Source organism: Saccostrea cucullata, unplaced genomic scaffold, assembly GCF_032062105.1.
Source record: "Saccostrea cucullata isolate Sc308-1 unplaced genomic scaffold, CSIRO_AGI_Scuc_v1 ctg9306, whole genome shotgun sequence".
In the NCBI taxonomy this organism is placed as follows: Eukaryota; Metazoa; Mollusca; class Bivalvia; order Ostreida; family Ostreidae; genus Saccostrea; species Saccostrea cuccullata.
Window position 1 is genome coordinate 9,159 of NW_026925671.1, and position 16,936 is coordinate 26,094.

The following is a 16,936-nucleotide window of genomic DNA, read 5'->3' on the forward strand; positions in this document are numbered from 1 at the left end:
ATTGATAAACTAGGTTTATCGGTTGTAAACTATAGTTTACGGACTGTAAACTATAGTTAACAACGTTAATCTATATTTTACGTCTGTAAACCATAGTTAACGCGATAATCTATGTTTCACAACCGTAAACTATACTTAACACCGAAAACAATCATTTGCGATTGCAAAACATAGATTATCTGATAAATACAGTTTCACGATTTGTAAACTATAGTTTACAAACGGTTAACTATAGTTAACGATCTGATAAATATAGTTTCACGATCTGTGAAACTATGATTAACAACTCTTAACTATAGTTTACGATTGTAAACTATAGTTTACAAATGTGAATCTATGTTTATCAACATAATCTATTGTTAACGCTTATAACAGACAGGTAAACTTAGATTAGCACTCGTAAACTATAGTTAACAACCGTTAAATATAGTTTTACAGATGAAAACTATACTTAACGAATCGTTAACGATACTTAACGAATCGTTAACTGTAGTTTACAGTTTGTAAACTATAGTTTACAGTCGATAAACCTAGTTTATCAATTGTGAAACTAGGTTTATCTCATTTTTGTGAATTTGGCGTGCCATACATAAAGAATAGTCACTGTGAATGTCCTGCAGGACGAGGACCACATGGCACCTGCAAGCCCCTTGGTGCAGTTGCACTGATGTTATTGTAATTAAGTGACGGAAAGGGGCTTTAAGTCAAAAGATCCTGCACAGAAAATCTACAAACATTTCACGAGCCTAAACATTCATACTCAGGTAAAAACTATGAATAAAGATTGCTTTTACAAAACAGTTTAAACCTTTTATTATATCACCAATGTCCCCCACTTTGAAAGTCAAGTTGATCATGAAAATTCATGTGCTCTTTAGTGTTTCTTAAGTCAAGTAAGTACAAGGTGTTTCATATGCATATATGAATTAACATTAAAGGAGCAATTAAACAATTATATGCAGTTTCAAATTACAAACGACTTTAATCAATAAGTTACAAGGAAATATACAACTTGTATCACACCTCACAGTCACTCATATAATATATTCTTAAAATTGTTGTTAAATAACCATGATAATTATCACATATTTGGGTTTTCTGAACATTAATATATAATTTTACCATTTAGGATCACCTGTGAAAGCTGAAAATCTTTCCAGGAAGTGTAGACTGAATGACGATATCTTTTATGATCCACGTCCTGAACATTTAAGATACAAGGCTGTGTACCCTGTCACAGAGTCAGAAATATGGTCATCAACTACTGTTCTGAGACCTCAGAGAATCTAACATTTAGATATCTCATTGAGCGAGCAGATATTAAGGTAAATCATTCACTTGGTTATATATGATATATTTATGTATTTTGAAGCATTGCAAATTAATGAAAATTAAACTGTTCATGCATGGTTATTAGCTTTTCCCTTTTAGTATTTTTTTTTAATAGAAAGCAGTGCTTGCTGACCATGACTACTTAGAAAGACCTTTCACAGAATACTAGGTACAACTCAACAAGCTGTTGATGCAGACCTGCCAAGTGACCCGCATTCAGTGAGTCACACCCGCAAAACTGACCTCTCACCCCCCACTCATAATGACCCACGGCATGTCATTGTTTTCACCCGCAAAATTGATCATCCCCATTTTTTGACCCAATATTAATAAAGCATGTTTGTCCCCACAAGAAAGATCTGAAAATTCATCCTAATTTTTTCTGATTTGTGTTTTATAAATCGGGATATGAACATCAGACTTGTTTATTCAATTAGTGTCTGTATCCGAGGTGTTAATTAGCTACAGGAAATCACTTCACGCTTGAACGCACACATTGACACAGCTGTACAGGTAACGGTGTCTTCTAGCTATTCCCGCTTTATAAAAATCTCAATTCCACCTATTCCCACTTGCAAATAACAATAGACGTTTAGATTTACCTGTATTTTGTACATTTTAAGACAGAAAATAATTAATACATCTATGAGAAAATTTGATTTATTTCGAATCGGATTTTTGAAATAATAAAAAGATCTTACAAGAAAAAGCAACTTAATACCTAAATTTAAGAACATAGTTAATTATTTGTTTACACAAAATTCCACCTATTCCCACATAAAATCTTACCTTTTTCTACATGATTTTCAAAAAGTGGGAATAGGTAGAATGAACCCAGGTAACATGCCTGGAGCAGTTAGGGGATTATGCGTATCCATTTGAAGGGGGTATATGCATGGTGAACCACATAGATTTAGGGGTTAATTAAATATCATTTTATTAAAAAAAGAAATTAATTAAATAAATACAATGATATGATAAACAAACAGTATTAAAATTGGGATCGTTTTTTTTAAAAACGAAAGTAAAAAACGAAACTACAAAGCATAACTGATAACAGCTGATTTTATCTGGTTATATTGAAATTATTGTTAAGTTTAGTGGTTAAAATAAGATGATATTAATTAAGATGAAGCAACAGAGTCTCAAGTGAAGTATATTGAATTTTTCCCCCCTCTCCTAAATACCCACTTGTCACATCATGACTCTAACGATTTTAAGTTTTTGTTTGGGGTGTTAGGTATCCTTCATGATTTATTTTGTAGTATTTGATTTATTCAATTTTTTTTGTGTGTGATAAAATTAATAATAGGAAATTAAATGGAACATATTTCTTACCCCCCCCCCCCTTCAATTTTTCAATATTTCTTTCAATGTAATGGTGTCTAATTACAATTTTCTGATTGTGTAAATGTTAAAAATTAATCATTGTAGAATCTAACAAATGTTTCCCAGAAACTTTATATAAATTTTTAAAACTTTGCAAAAATTCTATTGAACCAAAAATATGTGAATCTTACTATCCATCTGAAAGTTTTCTGATACAAGCAAAAGTAGCCTCTGTACTGAGTAAAAATTAAGTCTGCATTATGAAATGTAACATATACATGCATGTGTTTGAATTGTTGCCTAAAAATTAGGGAGCATTTTGTTACTCAAACCTCGAAAAATGTCGCCGCGCGCTATGACCCAACATTTCAATTCTGAATGTTGGGACATAAACCCCCACAGCATCAATTTTGATTGGCATGCTGTTGATGTAGGTATTATTTTATTCTCTATTAAAAATTCTTAGTCCAAAATCATAAAATCACAGCCGACCAGAAACACTATTTTATCATCAATGTAACAAATTTAAAATGATTATACTAATTTAGACACTAGTTCAATGTACACAATATAAAATTCAAACAAGTTAGCTATAAACTATGAGGGCATCTATGAAATCTGTCATATGAACCTCTGTGAAATAATTATACCCCCGCTCCAAAATATACCCCTGCTCCAAAGGAGAGGGGGTATACTGTTTTACCCTTGTGTGTCTGTCTGTCTGTCTAGCTGTCTGTGTGTCCATAGCTCCATCCGTAACAAATTTTCGTCTCAGTTTTCTCAGCAATTACTCATCGTAGGTGCTTGAAATTTTAACACAATCTTCTCTAGTTTGCCATATGTTGGGATACATTTTTGTTCAAATCGGATATCAACTTCCTGTTTGTCTGTGCGTCTGTCGTTTCATACATTACAAATTTTCGTCACAGTTTTCTCATTAGCTATTCATAGCAGATGCTTGAAATTTGATTATGCTCTTTGTTGAGGCATGCTATATGGTGGGATTAATTTTGATATGAATCTGATGTCAACTTCATATTTTTCTGTGCATCTGCCTGTAATTGAACTTGTGTATATTAACATGATAGTGCTTATTTACAACAGAGCAGGGGTATTACTCTTGAGCACTGGCTCACAGATTTCTTGTTCTTTTTCACGTTACTACAGTGTTTTCCTTTGTAAGTTCCCTAGGTAAGATAATTTCATTCTAGGTTAAGAAAATAACATGTAATTACATTTACTTATAATGTACTTTTAGGTAAACGCAGAAGAAATTGTTGCAATTGAGGAGAGGACTCAAGGACAAGCTAGCTCCAAAAACTGGTTTAAATAAACGTCATGGCGGATCTCGTTTTGAGGCCATCTGCTGCTTTGCTTAAAAGCGAAGCTCTAATTCATGGTCGTACCTATAATGCACATGCTATAAGGTGTGTAATGGTTTGGGATTTGCCTGGAAATATTTATTAAAGCTTCAGGCTGAAAAACATTTACAATAAAACTGAAGATGGGTAAATTGCTAACAATATTTAATTAATTGGAATTGAGGAGGTTGAACACATGTGATATGGCACTTACGAGTACTTTTACTATCAGCACTGCTCTAGTATAGGATATCAAATAGCTCGTTAGGTAGAATGCTGGTTTGTCATTGAATCAAAAAGTTGTCAGATTAATACATGTACTTCTTTCAGTTAAAAATAATTTTTTTTTACAATTTCTGCTGTCAATACAGGAACTTCAAGAGGGAGACGGGGGAAAGTGCAAGAAAATGCGGCCTCTTTGTTGATAAAGAAAGATCTTACTAGGGTGTCTCACCAGATGGCCTCGTTGGGAAATTCTTATGCAGCTTTGCAGGTCGCAATGAAAAAAACCAACCTGGAAAGCACTTTCCATTTTTGACAAAGAACTCTGTGACAGGACAATTCAAGTTGAAACCAAATTCTAAATGTTAATTTCAAATACAAGGGCAAATGTTCATTGCAAAGAAGAAATATTGTTAATTTGTTGTATATATACTTTCAAAGATCTGTTCATTCAGAATATTGATTTTGATCTTGAGTATTGTTGAAATTCTCTTTTTCCAAAATTAGAATTGTTCTGATAAATATTTCAAACCATACTTGTCATCCATACCATGTGAAGTACATGTGAAGTACAGTCACTTCTCGTCCAAAATTTTCCATCATGATGAAATATGCATACTTACTAGTTGTGTACAGGTTTTGAATATTAACTATAGGTTATTTTTTCTGTAACCATATCTAGTGTAATAACATTATTGCTGATGCAATATGTTAAATGATTTTATATTATTGGTTAATTTAGGACCAGTTGAAACATTGTAATTGAATATTGTAAACAACTTTAAAGAAAAGGTGCAATTTTACTAAGTGTGCTTATGAACAATGATAGATCTGTTGGTGCATTTTACATGCGTTTATTAATGTTGTTACATTATCAATATGAACTAGTGCTAATTGTAACGGTGACCGTTACAGATGTTCCCCAAACGCTCCCCAACTCCCTTTTGGTGCCATATTCCCTATAAGCTTCATTAAATAAGACAAACTCTATGCATTTGAGACTTTAACAACGTTTACCCAGAAGTGTACCAAGTTCATTCAAATTTTAGCATTGCACGCGTGCGCATGTGAATGCACGTGCGTAATGACCATATAATCTTGTCTTCACAATCTTTAGATTTTAATATACTAAATATCAAAGTATTTTATCCAAAAGTATTCAAAAATACGCTAATTCAAGTGTATTTTTGATTTTACTCATTTCACGTGCACGCACGTGCTCACATGAGCATGGCGACCATACTTTCTTGTAGAAGTCCAATACATCTATCTTTGTTCTAAATCCTACCCCGTTTGGTTGAAAACCAAGGGAGTTATAGCTGATTAAAGTTTCAGCCAATCAGATTGCAGAGCACGTACATGTACATGTATGCATGTGCATGGTGTCCATATATTCTTGTAGAAGTCCATTATATCTATCCATGTTCCATATCCCATCCTGTTTGGTTGAAAACCAAGGGAGTTATAGCTATTTAAAGCATAAGCCAATCAGATTGCAGCGCACGTGCATGCACGCGTTTTCATGATAATTGCTATATATCTTATTGTAGGATATCCTAATACATGCCTATGTTTAAAATTTCAAAGGATTTCGTCAAAAAACACGAAAGATATTGAGACTTTAGTTTCAGCCAATCAGAGCGAAGCGCACATGCATGCGCATGAGATCATGCTTTTTTGACCATGTCATCTTGTCTTTCATGATATTTCTTTTATTACGGGCTGTAGATCTCCCTAATGTATGACTATGTTAAAAATTTCAAATGATTTTATCAAAAAACAAGAGAGATATTGAGACTTTAGTTTCAGCCAATCAGAGCGAAGCGCACATGCTTGCACATGCGATCTTGCTATTTTGACCATGTCATCTTGTGCATACTACTCATATATCCTTACATTATGAGTTTCAAAACATTTCGTCTAAAAATAGAAAAGTTACTGTTATATCCATTATATATTGGTCATTTCAAGTTTTGCACGTGCGTGCTCTTGCAAGCACGTGCGCGCAAAATGACCTTGATTCCGCAAATCTACATAACATGCCTATTTACCCTAAAAAGGTTTCACCTAAGTCGAATGTGTAGTTTACAAGATCACTCGCGGACAAAATTTTCCCAGGAAGAAAAATAATAATAACTAGAAAAGAAACTCGTTGCGAGCAACGAGAGGTCTTCCGTCCGATTCAGAAAAAAAAAGTAAAATCAAACTGAAAAAAGTGATTTTAAAAATCGGAAACACAGGGGATCGAACCCGGGTCGCCAGCGTGAAAATCCATTGCGGTACCCATTACACCTTTGGGAACCCGCTTCAAATTAACATTCGAATATCGCGAGATTGTTTTTTTTTATTCCAACATACATTACATTTTTTAAAAATTCAGTTTGGAATTATAAAATGAGAGCTAGCTTGCCAAACTTTGATCAAGATGATCAGATCGGAATTTGTTACTTGAGTTTTAACAGTAATTTTTAGGATAGATATTCTATTAGTGATGAACAGATGATACTGTTTTCTTTCCTTTTTTCGATATATATTCAACTTTTTATTCCATGCAACTCCATATACAGGCTTGCCAATGCTATATATTTCTGCACTTTTGTCGCAATTTGTCTACTAATTAAGTCGGGTCACGATACATTATTTTGTGCAAAACGTCACAAGTAGTTCTTAACGCTATCCTTTGAAATGTTTGATTTATTGAATGGATGTGATAGTTTCAATGAAAATTAGAAATGTATCTTCTGATAACCGGAATTTTGAGCGTTAAAATGTATATTTATCACATTATACAAATATAATATCGTATACGGCCAAGTAACACTAAAGCAGTTAATTCGGTAAGATTTTCCACGAATTTTGTATCCTGTTTACCCCCAAAGTGGAGATGAGTTACACGTTCATGAAAAGACTGGAATGATTCACTGAGAAAAGAAATCACTCGCCCTCCGAAGGTGAAGGAATCTGATACTATTTATGTTCAATAACTTGCATTTATTACAAGAATATTTATATTACCTTTAATAAACGATCTCTTTAAAAATGTTTTTCTTATTTTTGTCTTTTCTATTCATTTAATATGTCACAAGCCTGCGTGGAAAAATAAAACAGAAGTCAAGTAATACTTCAGAAACATAGTGAAAATTAAGTTAGGTAAGTTTCTTGAAAAGCTACTACTTATAACCATGGTTTAGGATAAGTTTTCCCTGGTGCAAAACAAAAGATTGTAGTCATCATATTTCCACTTGTAGTCATGTTGCATTCTACTTTGATATGCAGACAAAAGCAATTTCAATAGACGTTTGAGGAAACCTCATATTAAAACTATACTCAATGCAACGTAATTTCGATGTAGAAATCTAAAGAATCCTTTACATTTCATAAATCTTTTTAGTAGAAGTTTCGTTCATCTAAACGCTCAGCTGACCTTCTAGAACCCGACTTGCTTAATGGCGGAGTTTACGGAGACCGCCGCCATCTTGGACACACTTCAGATTTTTAAATGCGAATATCTAGTGTGTGGATTGATCAATTCTTAAATAAATTGTATATTAGGCTTTTCCAGTAGGGTCTTAATAACCATCTATTACATCAATCAAAAATATTGAGAAACAAAAAAGTTGAAAAAGTGCACATTTTGAATTAACTTCCTGTAGCGACTGGAAGTACTGACGACGCAAACGAAGGCAAAATTGCACATCTATAACTCATGGTCTATCATCTCTAACAGTCTCCAGTTAATATCTTAAGCCGTTTTTGAGAACATTCGAAGACAAAATTGCATTTTAAAATCAGGAAATTGCACATAACTTGGCACTGGTATTGAATTTTCCAACGAACATAATTTTATATAAAATTCATATAATGACCTATAATTCCTGAAATTTTCAATGAAATCCACTAAATAGTTTACGAGAAATCGCCTGCACAAAATTTGGTCAGAAGAAAAAAGAATAATAATAATAATAATAAGAAACAATAGAATCACTATAAGGTCTTCCGTTGAGACGGAAGACCTTAACTAGATGCGTTCTTGTTGCTGGTGCAACAAGCAGGTCTTCCGACCGACTTCTCTTTTGCATTCTATGCTGTGTCATCCCATGAAATAGATTTCATAATGTATTTTTTCATTTACATTGAGTTACAGTAGTTTCTCAACACAGATCGTGATTGTTCCAATTATTTCACAAAATATCTCCAAATATAGCTTTTAAAAATCGGCAAAATCTATCTTTGAAGACGCTCTATAAACCCTGTAAATCCCAAAGAAAAATATTGAAAAACAAAAAAGTTGAAAACTTAGATTTTTTGAATTCACTTCCGTTTGCGACCGGAAGTAGGAACGACAAAAAATGAAGGACGTTCGGCACATCTACATATGATGGTCTTTCATGTCCATGAGTTTCAATTTCATATCTTTGGCCGTTTTCGAGAAAAGTTGTGTACAAAAATCCATTTAAAAAATACAAATTTCCCCAAAAATCGCGAACGGAAGAAAATTTTGAAAAAATGAAAAACACGTCTGGAGATATTAACCTAGTGCATCTTTCCTGTAAAAATCTTTGAAATCCGTACAGTCACAGCTGAGATATCGCTATAGAAATGAAAAAAAGAATAATAATAATAACTAGATGAGATCTCGTTGCGAGCAACGAGTAGGTCTTCCGTTGAATTTCTAGATAAGATGAGATGTGATTTTGACTGAGATATTTGTTAAAAGAGAATGACATTGAGTTTTCCCTAGTTAAAGTTAAAGTTTCTCATTTTTATCACGATATTCTGAACATCTTTTGTTTGATAAGGCTTATGAAAATACTCCCCCTTTTCGAGACATAAAGCATAAAAAATATAGCATTTTGGTCCCTTGCGACCCCTAATTACGTAACATATGATAAAAATATATTATTATATATTGTTGCAAATCGTTAAGATGAATACTTTGGCCTCAGTACTGTATAACAAAATATTGATCATTAGAGAGTTATAGATAAAAGAATATTGGCCCCTCTGAGCCCCTAATTTTAGGGGTCAGCCCCTTTTTCTTGATATCAAATGAAAGGTCTTGTGATTTTGAAGATTTTTTGTTCAACAATAATTCAGATATTTCTTTTCGTTGTGGAGATATGTTAAGTGGAAATATTTAGGGGCCACTCCTACAAGTCCTTAATGGGGCCGTTTTACAAAAATTCAAAGTATGCATATTGTTTAGAACATTATTCTGACCATCTTTTGTTCAATATTGCTTATCAAAATATTCCCCCTTTTTGAGATATAAAGCTTCAAAGATGTGATATTCTGGCCCCTTGTGACCCCTAATTACGTAATATATTATTAAAATATCATCATATATTGTTGCAAATCGTTAAGATAAACACTTTTGCTTCAGTAATGTATAACAAAATATTGATCGTTAGAGAGTTATAGATAAAAGACTTTTGGCCCTCTGAGCCCCTAATTTGAGGGGTCAGCCCCTTTTTTTTGATATCAAATGAAAGGTCTTGTGATTTTGAAGATTTTTTGTTCGACACTTATTCAGAGATTTCTATTCGTTGTGGAGATATGCTCAATGAAAATATTTAGAGGCCACTCCTACAAGTCCTTAATGGGGCCGTTTTACAAAAATTCAAAGTATGCATATTGTTTAGAACATTATTCTGACCATCTTTTGTTCAATATTGCTTATCAAAATATTCCCCCTTTTTGAGATATAAAGCTTCAAAGATGTGATATTCTGGCCCCTTGTGACCCCTTATTACGCAATATATGCTTAAAAGTTTATAATATATTGTTCCAATTGGTTTAAAATTTAAAAATATCAAAAAATCAAGCAGAAAAAATGATAAAATTTTTTGGTCACATGGGGGATCGAACCCGGGTCGCCCGCGTGACAATCCAACGTGCTAACCATTTAGCCATTGAGATCGCCGCTTCGCGTTTTCAAATGCATATATCTCGAGATTGGCTTTTTCGATTTTCAAACAAATTACATATTTCGCTTCTGCAAAAGGGTCTCGATTCAATTCTAAAACAAAAATATTAAAAAAGAAAAGTTGAAAAATTGTGTTTCTTAAATTTGTTTCCGGTATCGACCGGAAGTAATGACGACGTACGAAAAGGCAATTCTGCAACGCTATAAGTCATGAACTATCATCTCCAATTAATCTTCAGTTCATATCTTAACGACGTTCGATCCTGATATTTAAAGTCTTAAACTTTTTTTGCCAAGTATATTTTTAGTTTCTATATACATAGCTTAATTAAAATTCAAATCAAAAAATGGGGATCAATATTCTTCTTTTAGCGCTACAATACATTTAATATGACCTTTCTGCACTGAAATTTGTGTCTTAATTAAAAATTACATCTTCGACGTTTTCCCTCCAATATTTTTATCCAATTAAAGCATGAAACAAAATGAACTCTAAGTCTGTTTAAAAATAGACACTTAAAAATTGTGACTAAGAAAAAATTTCAAATTGCTTCGCATAATCAATTATTTGACCTTTCTGCACTAATAAAATGTTATTTTTCCGGCATTGAAATATAATAAACAAGAAAATTATTTTAAAGTCTTAAACTTTTTCTGAATTTAAGCAAATAGGTCAAAGTTATCTTGAATATTTAGAAAAGAACATCAAAAGTGGGGGTATATGATGTACATTTTCAGATATTACTGAAAAAGTGTGAATTTTACGTTAAAATTGGCTAAATTTTTTCCCGGATTTTCAGAATATATTTATTAAATTTGTCATACTTTGTTGATAGAATTCATGAGAAATAATTTAATAGATATTTCAGAACCAGCATAACAGATTTCACTGCAAAAAACAACTTTGTGTGCAACCAGAATGGAAAAATAGGCATCCAAAATTAACAGTACTATAATAGTTCAAATTGAAAAAACTGACCATTTTCGTCTAAAAAACCTTCCGCCACAAAATATAGTCCCTAGCTTAATTCTACTTGAATGGAATTTAATCGCGGTTTTTTCATTGAATATAGTTTAATTTGCATTTTAGAATCCAGTTTTTTTGCTAGAACCTAAAAATGATGCTTAATTTTATGAATAAAGGACCTGCGTGAAATACGCTCAAAATATCAGGATCGAACGTCCTTAAGCAGTTTTCGCTACTAAATCAAGACAAAATTGCATTTTCAAATCAGGAAATTGTCCTTATCTCACGACCAGAAGTGACGGCGTCAACGAAAAAAATTTCCAATAAGGTTCAGATCAGTACCTATCAGATGTGAAAGTTTTATGAGAATCGGCCCGGTAGTTTACGAGAAATCGCATGCACAAAATCGGTAAGAATAATAATAATAATAATAATAATAATAATAATAATAGGGAAAAAGAAACCGAAGAATAACAAGAAGGTCTTCCGTTGGAGACGGAAGACCTTAATTACAAATTGTCGCATAGGTTCACGTCAGAAAATGGCTGACGGAAAATAATTCCTGAATTTTCCTCTTTAACTCGAGCAATCCTGCATTGGGCAGGTCTGATGTTTGTTATGAGATGACAAACCACGTGTAAACTTTCTTAGTTCAGCGGAATCATGGACATTTTCGGCGTTATGAATGTTTTGTTTACTGTAGCGGTGAGGGCATCGCGCAGCTATTGGAGCGGATCCAAGGATTTATGAATGAATAAAAAAGATGGAAATAAAGTTTGATTTCTTCTGTATTATTTAATGACATTATTCATTTGCAAGTAATAGATATATACAAGAAAACGCGAAATGCTAATAAATGCAGCTGAAAATCTTTATTTTCTCAAGATAAAAAAAGAAAATTAAATTAAATAATTATAAATTCTACATACAAAACATAGGAAGAATGAATGATGACACATTATCAGATGACATCAGGGGAACTGATTTTTATGAATGAAACTTTTAAAACGTTAATTGTACGTTGTAGATGTTATATCTGCGAAGTCTACCTGTCTGCACGCTTCCGGGAGGGGGGGGGGGTTCTTAAATATAGACTTGTAAATTACCATTATTTTGTAAAAAGAATTAAGCTTTATCATTTTCTTTACTTTAAGAAGAGTGTCTTGTTATGTAAATGTCAAGGTCAGTTTATGTAGAATGTAAAAATTAAAGCCGAATTGGCATTCATTTCAATATGTGAGAAAGGTGGTAGCTAGGTCTTTTACAGTTCACAAAAAAGAAATGGGGGGGGGGGATAAGATGAACACATATAATATATTCAATATACACACTCTATTTACTAAAATCTTGTCTCAATTGAACCAGGGAAGTTTTTTCTACAGGTCCTCTCGCCATCGCGTCAAAGACTTGACCTGCACACTTGTGTATTGCACAATGGGTTTTCCCCCCGCGAAGTCTATTTATGAGAAAATGAAATGAATAATTTTTAGTGTTTAAGGAAACGTTGAACCTACGTTTGCGAAAGTTCTCAGGTATTCAAAGATATTTCATTCCTTCTTAATCAAATCAAGAAACTGTTTATACGTGAAATCATCAAAAAGGGGCTTTAACTTTCACCATGAATATCACAGAAAAAAGAAGAAAGAAAGACAAAGAAATGTTCAAAATCGAGTTTTAATTCCCTTTTCTGTGACGACCGGAAGTATTGACGACGGAAAAAATGTTAATGGACAAATCTTCAAGTCATGATCTATGATATCTGACACAGTTAACTTACATATCTTAATCTGTTCTGGAGAAATGGACCGGACAAAGGTCATTTCCAAAATTTGGTCAATACGAAAATAGGAAGAATACTAGATGCGTTCTTGTTGCTGGTGCAACAAGCAGGTCTTCCGACCGACTTCTCTTTTTCCATATTGTCTGCGTCATCCCATGAAATAGATTTCGTAATGTATTTTTTCGTTTACGTTCATTTACAGCAGTTTCTCAACACAGATCGTGATTGTTCCAGGTATTTCACAAAATATCTCCAAATATAGCTTTTAAAAATCGGCAAAATCTTCCACACATGTTATAAAGGAGTGAAAAGAAATTTGCAACTGAAAAAAGACAAAAACAAAGAAAAAATTTGGGGAACGCCCCGAGCGGGATTCGAACCCCCGACATTAAGACAAAGTTTGGTTCGGTCATATCTTTGCAATAAACGCACGCATAAAAAAAATAAAACATATATAGATATCTTTGAAGACGCTCTATAAACCCTGTAAATCCGAAAGAAAAATATTGAAAAACAAAAAAGTTGAAAAATTAGACTTTTTGAATTCACTTCCGTTTGCGACCGGAAGTAGGAACGACAAAAAATGAAGGACGTTCGGCACATCTACATGTGATGGTCTTTCATGTCCATAAGTTTCAATGTCATATCTTTGGCCGTTTTCGAGAAAAGTTGTGTACAAAAATCAATTTAAAAAATACAAATTTCCCCAAAAATCGCGAACGCAAGAAAATTTTGAAAAAATAAAAAACACGTCTGGAGATATTAACCTGGTGCATCATTCCTGTAAAAATCTTTGAAATCCGTACAGTCACAGCAGAGATATCGCCATGGAAATGAAAAAAGAATAATAATAATAATAGGAAACTGACGGAAAACAATAAGGTCTTCCGAAGGAAGTCAGAAGACCTTAATAATAATAGGAAACCGACGGAAAACAATAAGGTCTTCCGAAGGAAGTCGGAAGACCTTAATAATAATAGGAAACCGAAGGAAAACAATAAGGTCTTCCGAAGGAAGTCGGAAGACCTTAATGATAATAATAATAAGAACTAGAAACGATCTCGTTGCGAGCAACGAGAGGTCTTCCGTCCGCTTTAGGAAAAGAAACCCACGTAAAATCGAGCTGAAAAGAGATTCAAAATTTTGGTCACAAGGAGGATTGAACCCATGTCGCCAAAGTGAATGCGCTTTTTTAAAAAATACTTTTTTATCCCCAACGCGCTAACCATTAAGCTATTGGGAGTACTGCTCTAAATATACTTGTGTATACTTTTGCAACAGTTCACCTGTCTAAGAATTAAAAAAAAGCATTCATAATTTCGTGCCAAACGCCACGAGTAAATATTCGCGCCTTTTCTTTGGACTGATCTATTAAATAGGTATGATAGCTTCAATTAAATTTCAAAAATAAAACATTCTTAGCGCCTTTATTTTATTTCGACGTTAAGAAAGTATATGTAACACATTATACACATTACATATCATATCTAGCCCAGTTACACTAAAGCAGTGAAACGGAAATTAAGTTTTAAGATTGACACTCAATTGCAACGTTCTACCGTAACGTGTCGGACCTGAGCGGTCAGTAGGTCCGTGCTCGGATTACCGAGGTTTACTGGGGATACGATTGAATGCAATATATACAGATAATAATATGACACCTGCATGGTGTCTTTAAATCAAATGACCTAAGTGCTTTGTACAATTATATATCTTCAGTTAATACCGGCATCTGCCTGGTTCCATATGACAATTGCCTCACTATACAACTGACTATATGAGTCAACAGCCACCTGCCTGGTGCCTCTTGATTTAGCCTTTAACACAGTGCCTGGTGTCTTACTGCTTACCAAGTTGCCATTATAACTCTAGCCAAGTGGCTACAATATACTTACACAGTATGATTTTACTTTGTAAGAGCTTCTCTGTCCTAATGACAAACCTATAGCTAACGTCACACAACTATATTTTAACAAGTCACTAATTACAGCAACTTTGCACAATCCGATTTGATCGATACACCAATTGGTTTCTGTACCAAAGTGGAGACACGAGCCAGTTGGCTGTACTGCCCCCTTGTACCTCAACTTAATCAATGATCATAAGTTATCAGATATCATATTGATAAAATACAACAGACTGCCTTTCTTTTGGCAACACTATTATTATTTTCTAACAGAACATCATTTATCAATAATACTTGTATAATTCTTTTGTCAATTGACCAATTAATTACAATATTTACATTGATTAGCTATTATAATATAAACAAGTAACGGGACGTAACTCCTCCAACCATTTCACTACAACGTTAGAGTCGAAGTAGTTTTTTACATTTCATGTATCCTTATGTCAGAATCGTTTAACCCCTTCACTTCCGTACCGGTCAAATTGACCGATGGCGCGTTAAAACACGACTTCGCGAAAATAAGATCTCCGTATCTATTTTATGGTAGCACGAAGGTATATAAACTATATATCATCTTTTTGGAAATTTTCTCTACTTTTAAAATATCTAAAAAGATTATGTCTTGATTGCCGGTATTTAATCGATTTTACGTTGTGAAGACAAACGTGACTTTTTGAAAATGGCGTAATTTTCCAAAGCAATTGCCGATTTTCCAGACGATTGACATTTTTTTCCTGATTAACTTTATAAGGAAAGTATGGTATATTCTTAAAGCATATTTTCTCTGCTTTTAAAATATGTAAAAATTATTGTTATTACTTTAAAGTATATTTTAAAAACAAGAATTTTCTTGCACTTATGTATTTTTTCTCGATTTTATTCGTAATGTTTAAACAAAGCTCAGTTTTACGTTTATTTCTGTGTTGAAATAGGGAAAACAAAATAAAGCTGGTAAAAGTAGAGAAAAATTCCTTTCCAACAAGCCCTTAAAGGCCTTCTTACGCTCAGTATTTTCTTAATTACGATAATTTGAATTTGTGATCTTCGCATAGTTTTTATGGAAAAATCGGTCAATATTTACATGTAACGTCAAGGTCGATTATTGTTGCGTCTTACTCGAAACAACAAATTCTTTTATAAGACTTTTTTGACCATTTAAATATATTTTTTACTTAAATAAATTCATAATACAAAAAAATAGATTTCAAAAAACAAATATATACTATCGTTCTGCCTTTTGTGAATAAGAAATGTTAATTTATTCATCTACATGTAATGATGTATATATATTTCATGTAGTGATATAACGTTATGTACAATGTTGATAAAATTGTAGATTCCCTAATCGTCGATCTTTACTAAAAAAAAAATCAGATTTTTAATAATGTTGTATCTTGTTATACTGTATACTTAAATTGCAATTTAGTTAGATCTATATTGGCACGAAATTTAACAATACAAAAACTCGCATTTATAAATTAATACGACTCATCACTGTATGAGTTGATACGAATTGAAATAACCACGTGTTTCCGCTGTGGTGTAAACATGATGGTGATCCGAAATCTGAACGTCAATTTTCATGATTATTTCACGACGAAGATCATCACATCAATGAATCAAATAATACGGACATGCCTTTGGTATTAGCAGGTGAGAATACGTGTACATTGACTGAATAATTTAAGTTTAAAACGCATTAGTTCACGTTCAAAAGAAAATACTAGATCTTCATGTTTCAGTGTGCGTATTTCGTATTGTTCAGCCAATTTTGTGTTGCTTTTGAACTTTGATGTTTTTGACAATCACTCGTAAGTTCAAAGTAAAATCAAAGTTGCCATAATAATGGATAGTTGTTTTCAGTATGTGTGTACCAGTGTGTACATGTACGACTTTCACATTGAATTTTTAGGGTGCTGGCACCATATGCAACAATACTTTCATCCGTGAATACCCACTTGCTAAGCCCACCATGAACTACGAAGACCAATTAATATGTAAGGACACCAATGAACAGGTAAATTTTTGTTTTGGTGATGAAAATTTCTATATATTCTAAAATTTCAAAAAATAAAGTCAAATTTCATTTGTGTCATTCTCATGATATTGC

The 16,936-nt window shown here is 33.0% G+C and overlaps 1 long non-coding RNA gene across 1 annotated transcript; it reads left to right on the forward strand.

Annotated features, from left to right (window-relative positions):
* Positions 1-581: 581 nt before the first annotated feature.
* LOC134269579 (uncharacterized) lies at positions 582-1,521 on the forward strand. The gene is made up of 3 exons (XR_009992607.1): positions 582-764; positions 1,130-1,325; positions 1,448-1,521. It is a non-coding gene; the product is annotated as an uncharacterized LOC134269579 (long non-coding RNA).
* The last annotated feature ends 15,415 nt before the right edge of the window (positions 1,522-16,936 follow it).